Raw genomic sequence first — 19032 nt, forward strand, 5'->3', positions numbered from 1 at the left:
GTATATATCTCACAAACCAATTAAGCAATATAAACCAAACTATCTGCAGTCGGTTCCCTTACGTACCCCACCACACACAATGAAATAGTTAAAATCGGATAATAACCACTCCCACCTCCCATACAAAGGTTAGGTTGAAAATTACTAAAAGTGCGTTAACTCGATAATGAAAAACATCAGAAACACTAAATTTTACAGAAGAAATAGCAGGAAGAAGATACACTGAGATTTTTTTACAAAATGGAAAATGGGCGTGACATCGCCCACTGGGTCAAAAACCATATGCCAGGAAATACTCTACCGATTTCAAAGAAATTCGGTATATAATATTTTCTTAACACCCTGATGACACGTGTGGAAAATTGATGAAATCTGTTCACAACCACGACAACTTCCCATATAACTCAATTTTGAATTCCATCTCATTCCTTCACTTTATAATATATACATAAGGAACCAATGACGATACAAATATTGTATATGATCTGTGACATCGCTTGTAAAAAAATTGTCTAAATCGGACTATAACGTTTCAATGCCCCGGATATCGAATATGAAGAACTCAGTGCCTTATTTTTCACAGAAAATATCGGCAAATCTTTTAGATATCTTAATTTAATTCAGACGAAATCTTTTTCTTCTAAATGTGTATCTATATACCTGAAATGGTTAAAATCGGGTCAAAACTTCCCCTAGCTCTCATATTCCTAATATTTTTTTCAGAAATACGATGGGCTTAATAGCTTATAAATCGGTAATATGTGAAATATCTTAGCCAAATTAAATGAGCATATAATCTTAGATATAAAGTATGTTGGTGGTGAAAATGAGTGAAATCGGTTCAGGAATTACCTTAGCCTATATACTATATATGATGATTTTCTTTTTTCTATAGGACTTTATGACGAACATATGGGGCAAATTTTGTGTTATCTTTATAAAAATAACTCGAACTGAAGCTTTCCTTCCTTGTTTTCATTTAATCTTAAACCCGTACGACTCGCTAACTTCTAAAACTATTGCAAGGATAATCAAGTTGTCCAAATATGTATGTAACTACGGTTCCCTTCTGGCCCGAAAAACAGCATTAACATTGAGTTTGAAATACAGAATGGAATAGCACGAAATCCCTATTTACCATTGTATAAAACATCGTCCTTTACAATGTAAAATTGTCATTGTTTATTTAATTGTCTATAATCCAAACATAATCGTTTATTTCCATATTTTTTAGGAACTATCACTACCACAGAAGCATAATTTGAAAAGCAACATGTTAAAAATCTTGCCTGCATTTGTCACTACCTGATTAATGATCTCTTGTGTTGTCTTTTCTAAACATTACATTATCTTCTTTTAATGTTTGATGTCCTCATACAACTAAAGGCTGACATCACCGCCATCCAAGAAGTGCGATGGACGGGACAAGGACGGAAGACGGTGGGTCCTTGCGACATCTACTACAGCGGCCATCTAAATGAGCGCAAATTTGGAGTTGGATTCGTGGTGGGAGAGAGACTCCGTCACCGAGTCCTGGCATTCACCCCGGTGGACGATGTGACCAAAGATACTTCCATGAGCGCCTAGAACGCACCTATGAGCGCTGCCCCCGCCACGATGTAAAAATCGTGCTTGGCGCGTTTAATGCCAGGGTGCATGTATCTTTGGCACAACAGAAACATTGCCAAACGGCCTGAGGCTAATCGACTTCGCTGGGGCCCTAAATATGGTCGTCTGTAGTACCAGATTCCAGCACAAGAAAATTCATCAAGCAACGTGGCTGTCCCCAGATCGAAACACGCGCAATCAAATCGATCACGTTGTGATAGACGGAAGACATGTCTCCTGTGTTTTAGACGTGCGTACGCTCCGAGGACCTTTACCTAGTAGCAGCAAAGATACGCACCCGCCTCTGTGCAGCAAAGAACGCCCGTCAACTCGCTCGCGGACATTGGTAACGCTCGAAAATTTTATGAAAAGATGAGGCGATTTACAGAAGGGTTCAAGACCGGAGTATTATCATTTAGAGAGCGAGGATGTAATCTGGTAACGGATGTCCAGAGCATACTGAGATTATGGAGGGAACACTTCTCCGACCTGCTGATTGGCAGTGAAAGTACAACACCTGGAGATGGCGAACCCGATTCCCCAATCGATGACGATGGAATAGATGTTCCATTACCCGACCATGAAGAAATTCGAATAGCAATTACACGCTTGAAGAACAACAAAGCGGCGGGGGTCGATGGTTTACCGGCCGAGCTATTCAAATACGGCGGCGAAGAACTGATAAGGTGCATGCATCAGCTTCTTTGTAGAATATGGTCGGAAGAAAGCATGCCTGACGATTGGAATCTTAGTGTGCTCTGCCCAATCCAAAAAAAGGGAGACCCAAAATCTACGCCAATTACCGTGGGATAAGCCTCATCAATATCGCCTATAAGGTTCTATCGAGCGTACTGTGTGAAAGACTAAAGCCCACCGTCAACAAACTGATTGGCAATTATCAGTGTGGCTTTAGACCTGGACCGCACACACCACTTTTTTGTCGATTTTAAAGCTGCTTTCGGCAGCACGTAAAGAAGCTTCCCATATGCCGCGATGTTTGAATTTGGTATCTCCGCAAAACTAATACGGCTGTGTAAACTGACATTGAGCAACACCAAAAGCTCCGTCAGGACCGGGAAGGACCTCTGCGAGCCGTTCGATACCAAACCAGGTTTCAGACAGGGTGACTCACTATCGTGCGACTTCTTCAATATATTGCTGGAAAAAATAATACGAGCTGCAGAGCTAAATAAAGAAGGTACAATATCCTATAAGAGTGTACAGCTACTGGCGTACGCCGATGATATTGATATCATCGGAAGCAACAACCGCGCCGTTTGTTCTGGTTATTCTAGACTTGATAAGGAAGCGAAGCGTATATCCTGTCATCAAACAGACAGTCAGCGCACTCGTACAGTCTTGGCTCCTACGTCACTGTTGACAGTCATAACTTTGAAGGTGTAGATAATTTCGTTTATCTGTTATACCAGCATTCACAACACCAACATGTCAGCCTCGAAATCCACTCTTGCCAACAGGTGCTACTTTAAAATGAGTAGGCAATTGAAAAGTAAAGTCCTCTCTCGACGAACCAAAATCAAACTCTACAAGTCGCTCATTATTCCCGTCCTGATGTATGGCGCTGAAGCGTGGATGATGACAACATCCGATGAGACGACTCTTGGGGTTTTCGAGACAGGGGCGAACGCATGGGGGGGGGGGTTTGGGTTGTTAAAACCCCCCCAAAGTAATTGAATTTTTAAATAACAGAATTTAATTCTACATAGTCATTTGAAAAATTGTAATTTTTTGTTTTCAAAGCAATCTTTCTGCCGACGATGTATGAATATGTAAAATAAATGAATACATTAGTCACTAACAGCGTTACTTTTTTTTCTAAATTTTGTGATTTGATAATTTTTTTGTTCACAAACGGCCTATTTTGATACTTTTCTGCTGATAGAATTTAATTTTTTAAAATATGAAAATGTTAAACTAAAAACAAACCTATTGTATCTGGATAGTATTAAAAAGTTGTGGGAATGTAGGCCAATTAAAAAACCCAGAAAAATATAAACTGGACAGAGACATTTTTTTAATTTGCTTCAAAGTAATGAGTTTGCCTTATAACTCTGTGGCTGCTGAACTGGTTTTTTTTTTTAGATTTAAGGAGAATTGTGAGTGGAAAATGGACTTCTTTTGAAAATTAGTTCTGAACTGAAAAGTCACCAATAAAGTTTCTATTATTTTTTAGAGTTTATTGTTAATCATAACACAGGAAAACTAAAAACTCATTTATTATGACTTTCAGTTTTCGTTCCATGAGCAAACTGTTGTGAAATAAATTTAAATTAAAAAAAAATTATGCTATTTGCAAAAAAATACTTGAGTGCCTTAACTAAAATGTCTATATTTTTAATAAAAACAACCAGAAAAAACTGGTCTGAATTAGATACACAACTATACTTATTATTTGTTTTTCAAATGAAAATTTTCAAAACAGTGCATCGTTTTTTAAAGATTGGAGCAACAATCGCTATATCTGTCGCTTCAAGTGAACGCTCGTTTTCTTCACTTCGCAGGCTTAAAACATATTTAAGAAATAAAACTGGAGAAACACGCCTGAACGGAATGGCTCTCTTGAATATCCATAGAGATATAGACGTGACGGAGGAAGAGATTTAAAATGTCATGGCCCAAAATAAAAGAAGATTAGACTTCAATTTGTAAATAAAATAATGAAACATTGTCTTTTTTTTTCAATATTTCTTTATTTATTGAATCTGCTTTGTTTAAAGCCTAACAATAAGTATTAAAATCTTAAATCTATTTACAACTAAGTAAGCTCAAGAATGTGTTTGAGCTTTTTGGCAGAACGTTGCTCTTTAGTAGGCAGGTAGATCTCTTCTTTTTAAACGAGTTTGATTGGAATGTACCAAGGCGTTTGCCAATGGGTTTGGATGTTCACGAAGTTTAGAAATATATTTCTTTCTGCTGTCCTCTATTTCCTTCTTTACCATAGGAATATCAAGATCCTTATGGATATTTTCATTACGCATGTACCATGGTGAACCCGTTATTGTTCTAAGCATTTTAGATTGGAATCTCTGAATTATATCAATGTTGGTTGCACAGGTCGTACCCCACAGTTGAATACCATACATCCAAATCGGTTTTATGATTGCATTGTATAACAGGACTTTGTTGTCTAGGCTAAGTTTAGAATTTTTGTTTAGAAGCCAATTTAAATTTGCTGCTCTTAACTTCATGCAAGTTACTCTACTCGCTATATGTTTCCGCCACGTAAGCCTTCGATCCAGGTGAATCCCAAGATAAGTTACTTCATTCGCTTGGGGTACTCCCACATTGTTTATTTTAATTGTCCGACATGTTTCTGGCCTTAGAGAAAATGTAACATGCTTGCATTTTTGCTCATTAATTTTTATACGCCAGTTGGCTAGCCATTCTTCGACACAAGTTAAGTGCTCCTCTAATACTCTTGATGCTCTAATGGGGCATTTGTTTCGGCTTACTATGGCTGTGTCATCCGCAAAAGTGGATGGCAATACGTTATTAGCTATTGGAATGTCTGCTGTATATATTATGTACAGAGTGGGGCCTAATACACTGCCCTGAGGTACACCGGCCCTTATTGCTCGTTCTTCTGATATAAAATCTGCTACTTTAACCGTAAATTTCCTATTTCTTAAATATGACTCCAATGTTTTATGCAATTCGTAAGGTAAAACGTTTTTGATTTTCCATAAAAGGCCTTCATGCCAGACCTTATCGAACGCCTGAGCTACATCGAGAAAAATAGCTGAACAGTACTCTCTGTGCTCGAATGCTTTCCTGATTTCGTTTGTAATTCTATTCACTTGCTCTACTGTGCCATGTTTAGCACGAAACCCGAATTGATGGGTTGGTATTATATTATTTTCGTGGAGGAAAGGAGACATTTTTGATAGTAAAACTTTTTCGAATATTTTGGAAAGACATGGTAAGAGACTTATTGGTCTGTAGGAAGATGGTTGTGTTAAGTCTTTTCCAGGTTTATCTATCATGATGATCTGCGACTTTTTCCACGAAATTGGATAGTACCCGAAACCAAGAATTGCATTAAAGAGCAAAGAGAGCACTGATATAGCAATATTTGACAACTCAATTAACATTTTTGGAGTAATATTATCGTGTCCTGAAGACTTTTTCGGATTTAGCTCTTTTAGGATCTTGATAATTTCATAAGTAGACGTCCTAATAGACACGCTTGACTCGTTTGCAATATTGGGCAAAGTTGGCAACTTAAAGTTGTTTTTTGGTACATTGGGTTGAAATACCTTTTCAAGGTGATTTGCAAAGCAATTTGCCTTTTCCTCATTACTGCGCGCCCAATTACCATTCGACTGTCTTATAGGCATCTTGGAATCTACTGGAGGCTTAAAATACTTTTGGGCTTTCCAAAGGGAGTTTTTCTTGCTAGAATTTGGACACAGGTGCTTTATATAATTTTCAGTATTGTATTCTTCATCGCGTTTAAGTACTTTTTTTAACTTACGTGCAGCCGATTTCAGTTGACGCAGAGTCGAAGGGGAACGACTTAACTGCCATTCACGTCTCGCTTGCCTTTTCTCATTTACAAGCTTTTCTATTTCATTATTAGTCATGTTTCTAAAAACCTTAACTTTTCTTTTAGGTGTTGCCAAGACAGCTGCATTTGTTATTACATCATTGAATTCCATTACGCTTTCATCAATGTCTCTTCCTGTACTTATTTTTAAATCGATATTAATGTGGCTACTGATATATTTTCTATATTTCAACCAGTTAGTTTTAAAAGATGTTAGAGATACTTTTGGCTCAACTATCATGGGCTGTTCGAATAACTTTATTAGTACAGGAGAATGATCTGTAGATAAGTCTGTACATGTATCTGCTGTTATTAGCGATCTATCTATATTTTTGACTACAGCAAAATCTATTAAGTCTGGTATTTTGTTTCTATCACTGGGCCAGTATGTCGGCTTACCAGGAGATATTATATCAAGGTTATTGTGCTTATTTATAATAGTGTAGTACAGCTGTCGTCCTTTCGGATTAATAAGACGTGAGCCCCAGTACATGTGTTTTGCATTATAATCACCACCAGCTAGAAATCTTGGATCTAGCGTTCCAAAAAAATCTTTAAATTCGCAGTCTGTAATTTTAAAACGAGGTGGACAGTATATAGCCGTCAGATTGAGGTCAGAGCCTCGATTTTTCAATGATATTGTTGTAGCTTGTAGCTGCGCTGTAGCATGTGGTTCTAAAGCATGGTGGTTTAGCCGATTTCTAACCAATACTGCTGTTCCACCGTGCGCCTTTCCATCTGGATGATTTGTAACATGAAGTCTATATCCCGCTATAAAGAAATTGTTTTTATTTGTTAAATGAGTTTCTGATATCAGCATAACATCTATGTTTTTTTCAGTCAGAAATCGTATTAACTCCAGTTTGTGTTGGTTTACACCGTTGGCATTCCATATACAAATATTTAGTATACTCATTTTTTAGATAATAAAGTTTGTAACATTTGATTTTGAGATTTGATCAAATCTTGGATGATATTTTGCATCGTAGACATGAATTGTGTCATACATTGAGTCAGATTTAGAATCATATTTTCAATACCTCCACTTGGTGGATTTTGCGGTTGTTGCATTTGCTAGGTCATGTTGTACGGATGGATGAAAACACTCCAGCTCTGAAAGTGTTCGATGCAGTACCCGCTGGAGGAAGCCGCGGAAGTGGATGGCCTCCACTCCGATGGAAGGATCAAGTAGAAAGTGACCTGACTTTTCTTGGTGTTTCCAGTTGGCGCCAAAAGGCAAAAAGGAGAAACGAGTGGCGCGCTCTGGTGGATATAATCGCTTAAAGCGGTTCCCACGCCAAATATATGTACATTGTACATATTAATAATATTGATTTAAGCCCACTTAACATCAGCATATCGTAACGCATTAAATTGAGTGAACACCCTGAATCAATTAGAGTTTCGAATGTATGTAATTCCGTTTAAAGTAATTTACGACTAGCTGGAAACTTGTATTCCCTAAAGTTTTTATCTCTTTCAGACCTAGCTATAACTTATATAATGTGTTAACCTGCAAGCAGTGATTGTGAGCACTGTTCAATAGAACTGCAAAAAAAAAAAACATTTGAACGATAAATGGCGGATCTTTAGTTTCAAAGAGTAATTTAGCAAGTTTAGACATGCGTCCAAGTGGTGAGTGTTTTTATTCTTTTTAAACATATATATATATATATATATATATTTAGCGTAGGAACCGCTTTAAGCGATTATAGCCGAATCCACCAGAGCGCGCCACTCATTCCTCCTTTTTGCTTTTTGGCGCCAACTGGAAACACCAAGTGAAGCCAGGTCACTTTGCACTTGGTCTTTCCACCGGAGTGGAGGTCGTCCTCTTCCGCGGCTTCCTCCAGCGAGTACTGCATCGAATACTTTCAGAGCTGGAGGGTTTTCTTCCATCCGTACAACATGACCTAGCCAGCGTAGCCGCTGTCTTTTTATTCGCTGAACTATGTCAATGTCGTCGTATAAATCGTACAGCTCATCGTTCCATCGTCTGCGGTATTCGCCGTTGCCAATGTTTAGAGGACCATAAATCTTGCGCAAAACCTTTCTCTCAAAAACCCCAAGAGTCGTCTCATCGGATGTTGTCATCGTCCACGCTTCAGCGCCATACATCAGGACGGGAATAATGAGCGACTTATAGAGTTTGATTTTGGTTCGTCGAGAGAGGACTTTACTTTTCAATTGCCTACTCAGTCCAAAGTAGCACCTGTTGGCAAGAGTGATTCTGCGTTGAATTTCAAGGCTGACATTGTTGGTGTTGTTAATGCTGGTTCCCAGATAAACGAAATTATCTACAACTTCAAAGTTATGACTGTCAACAGTGACGTGGGAGCCAAGACGCGAGTGCGCTGACTGTTTGTTTGATGACAGGAGATATTTCGTCTTGTCCTCATTCACCACCAGACCCATACGCTTCGCTTCTTTATCTAGTCTGGAAAACGCAGAACAAACGGCGCGGTTGTTGCTTCCGATGATATCAATATCATCGGCATACGCCAGGAGCTGTACACTCTTGTAGAAGATTGTACCCTCTCTATTTAGTTCTGCAGCTCGTATTATTTTTTCCAGCAATAGATTGAAGAAGTCGCACGATAGTGAGTCACCCTGTCTGAAGCCTCGTTTGGTATCGAACGGCTCGGAGAGGTCCTTGCCGATCCTGACGGAGCTTTTGGTGTTGCTCAACGTCAGCTTACATAGCCGTATTAGTTTTGCAGGGATACCAAATTCAGACATCGCGGCATAAAGGCAGCTCCTTTTCGTGCTATCGAAGGCAGCTTTAAAATCGATAAAAAGATGGCGAGTATCGATTCTTCTCTCTCGGGTCTTTTCCAAGATTTGGCGCATTGTGAATATCTGGTCAGTTGTCGATTTTCCAGGTCTAAAGCCACACTGATAAGGTCCAATCAGTTCGTTGACGGTGGGCTTTAGTCTTTCACACAGTACGCTCGATAGAACCTTGTATGCGATATTTAGGAGACTTATACCACGGTAGTTGGCGCAGATTGTGGGGTCTCCCTTCTTATGGATTGGGCAGAGCACACTAAGATTCCAATCGTCAGGCATGCTTTCTTCCGACCATATTCTACAAAGAAGCTGATGCAAGCACCTTATCAGTTCTTCGCCGCCGTATTTGAATAGCTCGGCCGGTAATCCATCGGCCCCCACCGCTTTGTTGTTCTTCAAGCGGGTAATTGCTATTCGAATTTCTTCATGGTCGGGTAATGGAACATCTATTCCATCGTCATCGATTGGGGAATCGGGTTCGCCATCTCCAGGTGTTGTACTTTCACTGCCATTCAGCAGGTCGGAGAAGTGTTCCCTCCATAATCCCAGTGTGCTCTGGACATCCGTTACCAGATTACCTCCTCGGTCCCAACATGATAATGCTCCGGTCTTGAAACCTTCTGTAAATCGCCTCATCTTTTCATAAAATTTTCGAGTATTACCCATGTCGGCCAGCTTTTCAAGCTTTTCATACTCACGCATTTCGGCCTCTTTCTTTTTATGTCGATTTTGACATCGTGGCGGGGGCAGCGCTCATAGGTGCACATCGTCCTTCTCTTCCGTTGGGGCGTGGGCGCAGCGATATGTTGAAGAACCTCGCTTTGATGCGGATTGTGGCAAGACGTTCATCCACCGGGGTGAATGCCAGGACTCGGCGACGTAGTCTCTCTCCCACCACAAATCCAACACCGAATTTGCGCTCCTTTATATGGCCGCTGTAGTAGATGTCACAAGGACCCACCTTCTTCCGTCCTTGTCCCGTCCATCGCACTTCTTGGATGGCGGTGATGTCAGCCTTTAGTTGTATGAGGACATCAACCAGCTGGGCAGAGGCACCTTCCCAATTAAGAGTCCGGACATTCCAGGTGCATGCCCTCAAATCATGATCCTTAGTACGTTTGCAGGGGTCGTCATCAAAAGGGGGGTTTCTCATCCGAGGCTCGGTGTTTGTTTTCATTGGGGAGATTTTTTTTTATGTGGTGGGTCCCAAGCCCTACGCACAACCGCAGAAGCGGGCTTCGCCTTCTCACTTTAGCTCGCCTCCAAACGGATGTCTGTTAGCTACCCAGAGGATACTTGTTCTAAAACCGGAAGTCGTGAGCTGCTTGAGTCATATGCAAAATAATCGTTCCTGGCCACTCCCAAGTGAATGGCAATCAGAAACTTTCCTCACTTGCGTGAACTTCTACATATGACCCCATCCCCCGAAACATATAAAACTAAAATTATAATAGTGATTGAAGTTACCATAAAATTTCTCAAGTGATTGTGTTCATTTAAATTAATTTGCTGATAGTTATTATTAATTGGAGGGCAGTAAAACACAGATATCACAATTGTTATTCAGTCACAGAATATAGTTTCGTTGCATGCTCACAAATATGTTATATTCCCAATTTCTAGGAAGATTTTTCGATTTGGGCAACAGCGATGACGCTGAAGCAGTCCTAGACATTTTAGATCAATCTGATAAAGACTTCAGTGATGATGATGACAATGTAGATGAACCTTGGACTCCGTTTAACGTAAATGCTGGTGGAGAAAAAAGCGATGAAAGTACAGATGACAATGAAGGAGATCCAGAAGCTCAACAATCAAACTTCGCGGGCTCAGCGGTCATACAACCGTCATCGAACGCTATACCTAAACCACCTCCCAAGAGAGAAATTTGGAAAAATGCACCCTTTCCGAAGTTATGGTTGCCAAAATCAAATAAGGGTGAAGACACCTTTAGAATACTTAAAGAATTATTTTCCGGAATATCACTATGAGAATGTGGTGAAATTTACCAAAAAGTACGTTTTAGCTAATCGTGGTCAAGAGGCGCGTTATGTAACAGCCGATATAAAACGATTTTACGGGTGTGCAATCATAATGGGCTGCCTTGCTACCCTGCCATAAAAATGTACTGGTCAAATGAATGCAAAATTCTTGCCATATTTAATTCAATGTCTCGAGATAAATTTCTCTTTCTACGGTCAGACATACACTTTGTAGACTTTTCTGTTCCAGATTCCCATCATAGACATGATTAGAGAACGCTGCAATGAAAGAATGAATGAATGGCAACTGATATCACAAACTAATCGATTGACGAGCAAATGATACCATTCACTGGAAGATGGCCTGCTCGGCAAGTAATCAGATCAAAATCCCAGCCTATTGGATTAAAAAATCTTGTATGCGCAACTCCTACAGGCATTGTAGTGGATTTTGAAGCCTTTCAAGGGGCAGGGACATTTGAAGACTGGGGTCTTGGACATGGGCCATCTATAGTTATGCCACTAATAAAAAACTTACCGAAAGGCAGCCAATTATATTACGACAGGTTTTTTACTACAATACCACTCGTAGAATCGCTTTACCAAATGGATTATCCTACAACAGGTACAATAATGGCAAACAGGCACTCAAATTTGAGACTTCTAAACAGTTATTATATAATATTTTCTGATATTTTTCTATTTTCATTTAAAAAATGTTTTGTAAAAATAAACGCATAAACGCACTCAAATTTGCGACTTCTAAACAGTTATTATATAATATTTTCTGATATTTTTCTATTTTCATTTAAAAAATGTTTTGTAAAAATAAATTTTAAAAGTTTTAATATATCAGAGAAATAAGAAATCAAAATTTAAATAAGCATGCGCATAGAAATTTCACCTTGTGTGTATTCACACGCTTTGTGTACATTTATAACATTGTTCCCAGTTTCCTTATGCTGTCGTGTATTTTTTCATTTCGAAGTGGCGAGTTAGCACTCCAAAAGTTGCGAGTTAACGTTTGCGCCTTCCCAATATATTAACATTATCTGTCGTAATTGTTCATCGCTTGTGCGTATAATGCTTTGAACACATAGCCGACTGCAGTTCACGACGTAGCGACAGCGAAATTTCATTGTCTACAAATGTCGTCTTAAAGCCAGCTTCGTGCACATTCGGCGGCGACATATCAAACACCTGCTTTTATATGTATGTATGTTTGCGGACTATTGTGGAAGAACACAATTCCATTGTTGCCGTACTAAAACCTTTCACTTCAATTCAAATAAAATGTTGCTGCCTGTCGCCTGCCTTCTTCAATATGCTTAATGCATTAATCATAAGCGGTGTATGTTGTTATGATGAACCGAGTACAAAGCGCTCACAGCCGTAAACTTATTTTACTTTGGAACCCAAAAAATTTTTCAAGACATTGTGGCTTGTGAATGACTTTATGATTTTATGCTATACACAGATATATGGTTTCCGTACTACAACAATGCGCGGTTTCACAGTCCGTTCTTATGCTGTGCTCTAGATAAGACAGAAAAACAGTCATGCTTAAGTACTAAAAATAGAACAGCTGATTTTTTTTGATTGTTTTGAAATTGATTGCAAAAAAAGAAAATGTGATATTGCTTACATTTGACGACTTTTATATTTTGCTTATTGTTTTCATCCATATTAATTATTCAAATAAATACATTTTCGTATTTAAAAATATTATTCTTCGTTAACAATAATTTCTATTTGACAAATATATTTTTGTACAGTGATCCCCGCTTAAGTGATTTATTGTTATTAATAAGTATTTTTGTTAATAATAAAAAATAAATGTGACTTTCATTCCAAAAGAAAAAATATAAGATCGAAGTATTTGAAATAAAAGCTTGGTAAATACCTCGAGTCACTTAAGTGCTAAGTGCCTTTCCCGCTTAAGTGTCTCAAATGCCTCGCAGGTTAAGAAGGGGCACTTAAGCGGAGATTACTGTATGTGATTGGCGTTGGAACCGTTTAGCCAGTTATAGCCGAATCGATGATAGCGCGCCACTCCTCTTTTTTCTTTGCAGTTCGGCGCCAGTTGGAGATCTCAAGTGTAACCAGGTCGCTCTCCACCTGGTCCCTCCAACGGAGTGGAGAACTTCCCCTTCCTCGACTTCCTACGGCGGGTACTCCTCATCGTTCCATCGTCTGCGGTATTCGCCGTTGCCAATGTTCTGAGGACCATAAATCTTGCGCAAAATTTTCCTCTCGAAAACTCCTAGTGCTTACTACAAAGCACCACCAGTTGGCAAGAATGATTCTGCGCTGGATTTCGAGGCTAATATTGTTGGTGTTGTTGATGCTGGTTCCGAGGTATACGAAATTACCTACGATTTCGAAGTTATGACAAACGGTGCAGTTCTTGCTTCCGATTATATCAATATTATCGGCGTACGCCAGCAGCTGTGTACTCTTAGAGAAGATTGTACTTTCTCTATTAAGCAGTGCAGCTCGTATTATAATATTTTTTCCAGCATGATAGAGAGTCACCTTGTCTGAAACCTCGTTTGGTAACGAACGTCTCGGAGACGTCCTTCCCAATCATGACTGAGCTTTGCTCATTGTCAGCTTACACAGCCGTATTAGTTTTGCGGAGATACCAAATTCAAACATCGCGGCATATGGGAAGCTTCTTTACGTGCTACCGAAAGCAGCTTTAAAATCGACAAAAAGTGGTGTGTGCGAATCCTCTTTTCACGGGTATTCTCCAAGATGGTGATTTTCCAGGTCTAAAGCCACACTGATAATTGCCAATCAGTTTGTTGACGGTGGGCTTTTGTCTTTCACACAGTACGCTCGATAGAACCTTATGGGCGATATTTAGGAGACTTATCCCACGGTAATTGGCACAGAGCACACTGAGATTCCAATCGTCAGGCATGCTTTCTTCCGACCATATTCTGCAAATCTGTTGCATGCACCTTATCAGTTCTTCGCGCCGTATTTGAATAGCTATTCGAATTTATTCATGGTCGGGTAATGGGTAATCGATTGGGGAATCGGGTTCGCCATCAACTTAAGCACAGACTATAAAACCAGACATAAAAGCTCAAGAAAACATGTACCAATATAATGACACACATGCAGTATTGTACGAAGTTGGCACCCATCAGCTGAAGCAAATAAATTTAAACAAAATGAAACTATGAATAAAAGACAGAAAAATGGATCCCGATTCAGTTATAATGCGAATGAACCCAAAATTGCTAAATAAAAGATAGAAAAATGGATCCCGATTCAGTTATAATGCGAATGAACCCAAAATTGCTAACCGTTTAAGGGATAACATTAAAAGCAGTAAGATTGTTTTATCTATACTAATATTATAAAGAGGAAAGGTTTGTTTTTTTGTTTTTTTGTTTGTTTGTCTCGAATAGGCTCCGAAACTACTGAACCGATTTGAAAAATTCTTTTACCATTGGACAGCTACACTATCCCTGAGTGACATAGGCTATATTTTGTTAAAAAAAAATAGGGTTCCTTACCAAAACTCCGATAATGTAAAAAAAATACCAAAAAACTTTGTTTAATCGCGAATGCTGCGAAAACGATTGAAGATATAACAAAGTGATGTACTACAATTTTGTAGAACTCATCATTATCTACATTATCATTATCGCGACATCATATCTCTAACTATTATAGTTATATCACTATAAGCGATTTTATATAAAAAAATTAATTAAAATACCACTACTTGAAAAGGCTCTTTATATGTACCTTAGTATTAATCCTTATCGAAATAAATTATTTATTATTTAAGATCGCTTCAAAACCTTTATATAACTTTTTGAATTATTAGATTCTGACATTCCATTCAAAAGATATCACGAGTTAAAGCCGTTCGGCGGCTAACTATGCGTTGTATGTAGAGTTGTAGGCGTCACTCGGGCACGGTGGTACGGGAGGGGGTTAAGATCACTCGCGCGGTCGATTCCCTACTGAATGGTTCTGTGCGGAATTATAAAAAATTGTCGCTTGATAATAATATAATATAACAATGAATTGCTGTTCGTTTGTGCCGCAAAAAAACGAGAACGGCCAAACCGATCTGGCTAATTTTAGTCTTGAAATATTCGTGGAAGGCCATAAAAAGATTAGAAAGTGAGTAAATGTGGAAAAATTGCGAGGAAGATAATAATAAGAGAATTTTAATTGAGTTGAGAAGAAAAATAAAAAACAGAAAACAAAAAAACAATATTTTGAAGGTTGTCATTGTTGCTTTGTTAAAATATGTTTGTTATTGTTCAATTGTATCATGATTCAATTATAAAAGGTTTGGTAAGTAGTGACAGCAAAGTTTTGACACTGCGTTACAAAAGGTTGTATTTGCGAAGGAAGGAAAAATGGGTAAAATTTATACGCTTTTTGTATGAACGTAGTAAAATATTATATTCTTTGTAGTATAAAATATACTGCTATTCACAAAACAAAACGAATTAATTGCATGAACTTTCTGTTCGTCTATCTTATAATAATAATCTGGAATTCTCATTAATTTGTAGTCGAGTCAAGTGCTGTGGTTGAATATAAAATTAATATCACAAAAAGAAATCTATTACCGACCGTTAAAAGAAATTATCCAACGTGCTAAAATGACCATCCAGTTGTGAAGTCCATAATCATATTCCACTGAGAGTCGTTTTCAAATACATGAACGTTATAACTACTAAAGTATCAGTAAACTGACTAGATTTTGTTCTAAAATCAATACGAATACTTTAATAACCAAATTGTGTAAATAAATGAATATGAATTACAACTTTTATTTATTTAATTTATGGATTTACATTGTATTATTTCTTATGTACTAACTAATACGAAATTTAAATAATTAAACAATTTTAAGTAAATAATTCAGTGAAAGGTTTTTTTTTTTATACTCTCGCAACAAAGTTGCTAGAGAGTATTATAGTTTTGTTCACATAACGGTTGTTTGTAACACCCAAAACTAAACAAGTTATATATAGGGTTATATATACCAAAGTGATCAGGGTGAAGAGTGGAGTTCAAATCCGAATGTCTGTCTGTCCGTCCGTCCGTCCGTAACTTGAGTAAAAATAAAGATATCTTGATGAAACTTGGCACACTTATTCCTTGGCACCATAGGAAGGTTGAGCAAAATCGGACCACTGCCACGCCCACAAAATGGCGAAAACCGAAAACACATAAAGTGTCATAACTAAGTCATAAAGAGCTATGGAAATAAAATTTGATATGAAGGATCGCACTATGAAGGGACATATTTGGATGTAATTTTTTTGGGGAGGTGGGCATGGCCCCGCCCCCAAATAGATTTTTTGTACATACCTCGGAAACCAAGAGAGCTATATAAACCAAACTTTCTGCTGTCGTGTTTTTAGCCACTTCTTAATACAGTCCAAAAATGAAAGAAATCGGGTAATAACCACGCCCACCTCCCATACAAAGGTTAGGTTGAAAATTACTAAAAGTGGGTTAACTCATTAACGAAAAACGTTAGGAACACTAAATTTCACATAAGAAATGGCAGATGAAAGCTGCACTCAGATTTTTTTACAAAATGGAAAATGGGCGTGGCGTCGTCCACTTATGGGTCAAAAACCATATCTCAGTAAATACTCGACCGATTTCAATGAAATAGTTTCCTTACATCCCAATGATATGTTGTGAAAATAGGCAAAATCGCTTCACAACCACGCCTACTTCCTATATACCAGAACTTTGAAGTCCATCTGAATCGTTTACATTACAATATATACATATGTAAAGTAAGCACTAGTGAAGATATCGGTGCAGAACTTTGCATAAATTCTGCATTTATAGTGTGGCAGCCCCTTTCTAAAAAGCGCCGAAGTCGGTCCATAGGTTTTCAAGACCCCATATATCGAACATGAGGACCTCGGTGCTTCTAATATAATATTATGGTTTCCAACTTTTAATAGGCTTTATACAATATATACGACGAATATGTGGGTCAAATTGTGTATTATATAATATAAATAAAGTTAAATAAATAAATTGCGACAGTATAAAATGTTCGGTTACACCCGAACTTAGCCCTTGTTTTTTTTTTTTTTTTTTTGCATTGTGACTTGGTAGTTTTGTCGAGCGCTATTTGTTCTTGCAGAACTTCGACGAATTTTGTCTATGTCTTAAAAAATAGCCTTCTTACATCAGAGTTAGCACATATATCCTCCGAACAGGCGATGAGCTTTTGCAAGTAATTATTTGAGCCATTTATTGTGTAACCATTAAAGTTGTTATAAATGGTTTCAAGGCTTTTAATAATTTTTAAAAAGCTGGACGTTGGCTTTGTTAAGGCTCCCATCGATAATTCGTCTATCCACGTATATGTCGGTTCATTCGAAATATGTTCGGATAAACCCAATTTCCTAACGATGAATCCTGCAATATATTCTAATGCATCTTCATACAGGTGATCGAAATTAACACCATCAACTTCAGTAGGAAACGCGAGTTCGTTAGGTAATTCGAACTCTTCCGAAACCAGGTCCTCTTCTGATAGAAAACGGTTCAAATTTTCCACCAAACCTTCATTAAGACTGAGCCATTCGGTTTCGTCGTGCTCCATATTTCCACAAGACGAGAAAATTTCAGTGTTGCGGGCTATAAGTTAGTTAATTAGATGAAAAAGTAGTACTTATTTTACATATATTTGGGTATATTTTTAGCGTTTACCTAGTAAATGTTTACGTAGCCTGTATTTAAATTGCATTGGGCTTGGGTTATCGTAAAGACCACCCCTTGACCGCATTGCTCCAAAAAAGTTTTCGAGTATATTTTGGTTGAGTCGATACGTTAAGATGTAATGTATGTTATACTTATTTTTTAAATAAGTATATAAACCACGCAACGAATTGTTGCTTAACAGTATCCCAGAATGACAACAATGACTGACGACCAAAAGCTCTTGTATTGCTTATGCAATGGTCTACATCTCCCAAAAATTTCATTTAGGGTGCCAAATCCATTCCAAAAGGCTTTTTATACGGAACTGATTGGTATGTATTTAATTTCGAATTAAAAATATCGAACCAATTGTTTATAATGTCCACAAACTCTGCGATTTCAATGACATTATATATTTCATGCCCCAATGCATAACACCTACGTATAGCGCTTGATGTGCTATGTGAAAATAACTGCGCAGCCAACTTCACTTTTTGACGTCTAGCATGATGAACCGTAAGATGTTCTTCCGTCAATTTGTGTACAACGGAAGCGTCTGATGCTGACGTCAAGGCAAGCAACTGTACTATAGTTTTCGGAGTTAGCAATTTTTCTTTGTATACATATCCCACGTCGAGAAAGTGATTACGAATAAGTTTCAGTAAATGTGGTACATCAGCAAAGACAAAAATTTTACCATCTATTGCCGGATTGTTAAACCATGTTTTATCTAGAAAAATTAGTATATATTTTAAGAATAACATATGTATGTATATTTAATGATAAAGAAAGTCGTTTTCATACCACTTCTTATTTTTAATTCCTTCCATAAGGACTGATTTCCCGCACCTATGTCTGATACAATTGCAACAACAGTGAAACCAACATCATGCATTTTCACTATAATGTTGTCTAAAATTGTTTTTGTCATCTTGCAATCATATGCACTGAAAACCGTTTGTTTCCAAGACGACTTAAGTCCACGTGCTATAACAACTTGGACATAATTGCATGGTTGGCGGACAACATCGTTTTGCGCATCGTATTCGTATACGGGCTCAACTTTCATTTCATCAAAACTTAAAATTGTGAGACTATCAGCAAAAGGTATATCACTTGGTCCGGCCGCATGAATTGCAATGGAATAAGCAATGCCTTCCCAACTCCAATGAATGCTTCTTTCTGGACTTTGAAGCTTTCTTACTTGGCCAGAACTAAATATTGAACAGACGCTGTTTTGAAGATCTTCTAAATATTGATTTTGGGCTTTAAGCTCCACAATTCTTGCTTCGAGTAATGCAATTTGATCTTCATATGGTCTAAAGACACTAAAGTTAATGAAACAATATTTAAAAATTATAAATTATA

The 19032-nt window shown here is 37.9% G+C and overlaps 1 protein-coding gene across 4 annotated transcripts in view; it reads right to left on the bottom strand.

The window, feature by feature from the left end:
* Positions 1-17034: 17034 nt before the first annotated feature.
* LOC105220170 (asparagine synthetase domain-containing protein CG17486) overlaps positions 17035-19032 on the bottom strand; it is a 36720-nt gene continuing 34722 nt past the window's right edge. For all 4 annotated transcript variants that reach the window (XM_054230728.1, XM_054230727.1, XM_054230726.1 and 1 more), the window contains 3 exons: positions 18469-18983; positions 17674-18394; positions 17035-17601 (listed from right to left, as the gene is read on the bottom strand). The gene's annotated coding sequence lies outside the window, so the exon portion shown is untranslated. The remainder of the gene's footprint in view (positions 17602-17673; positions 18395-18468; positions 18984-19032) is intronic.

The sequence above is a fragment of the Zeugodacus cucurbitae genome, chromosome 5, assembly GCF_028554725.1.
Source record: "Zeugodacus cucurbitae isolate PBARC_wt_2022May chromosome 5, idZeuCucr1.2, whole genome shotgun sequence".
In the NCBI taxonomy this organism is placed as follows: Eukaryota; Metazoa; Arthropoda; class Insecta; order Diptera; family Tephritidae; genus Zeugodacus; species Zeugodacus cucurbitae.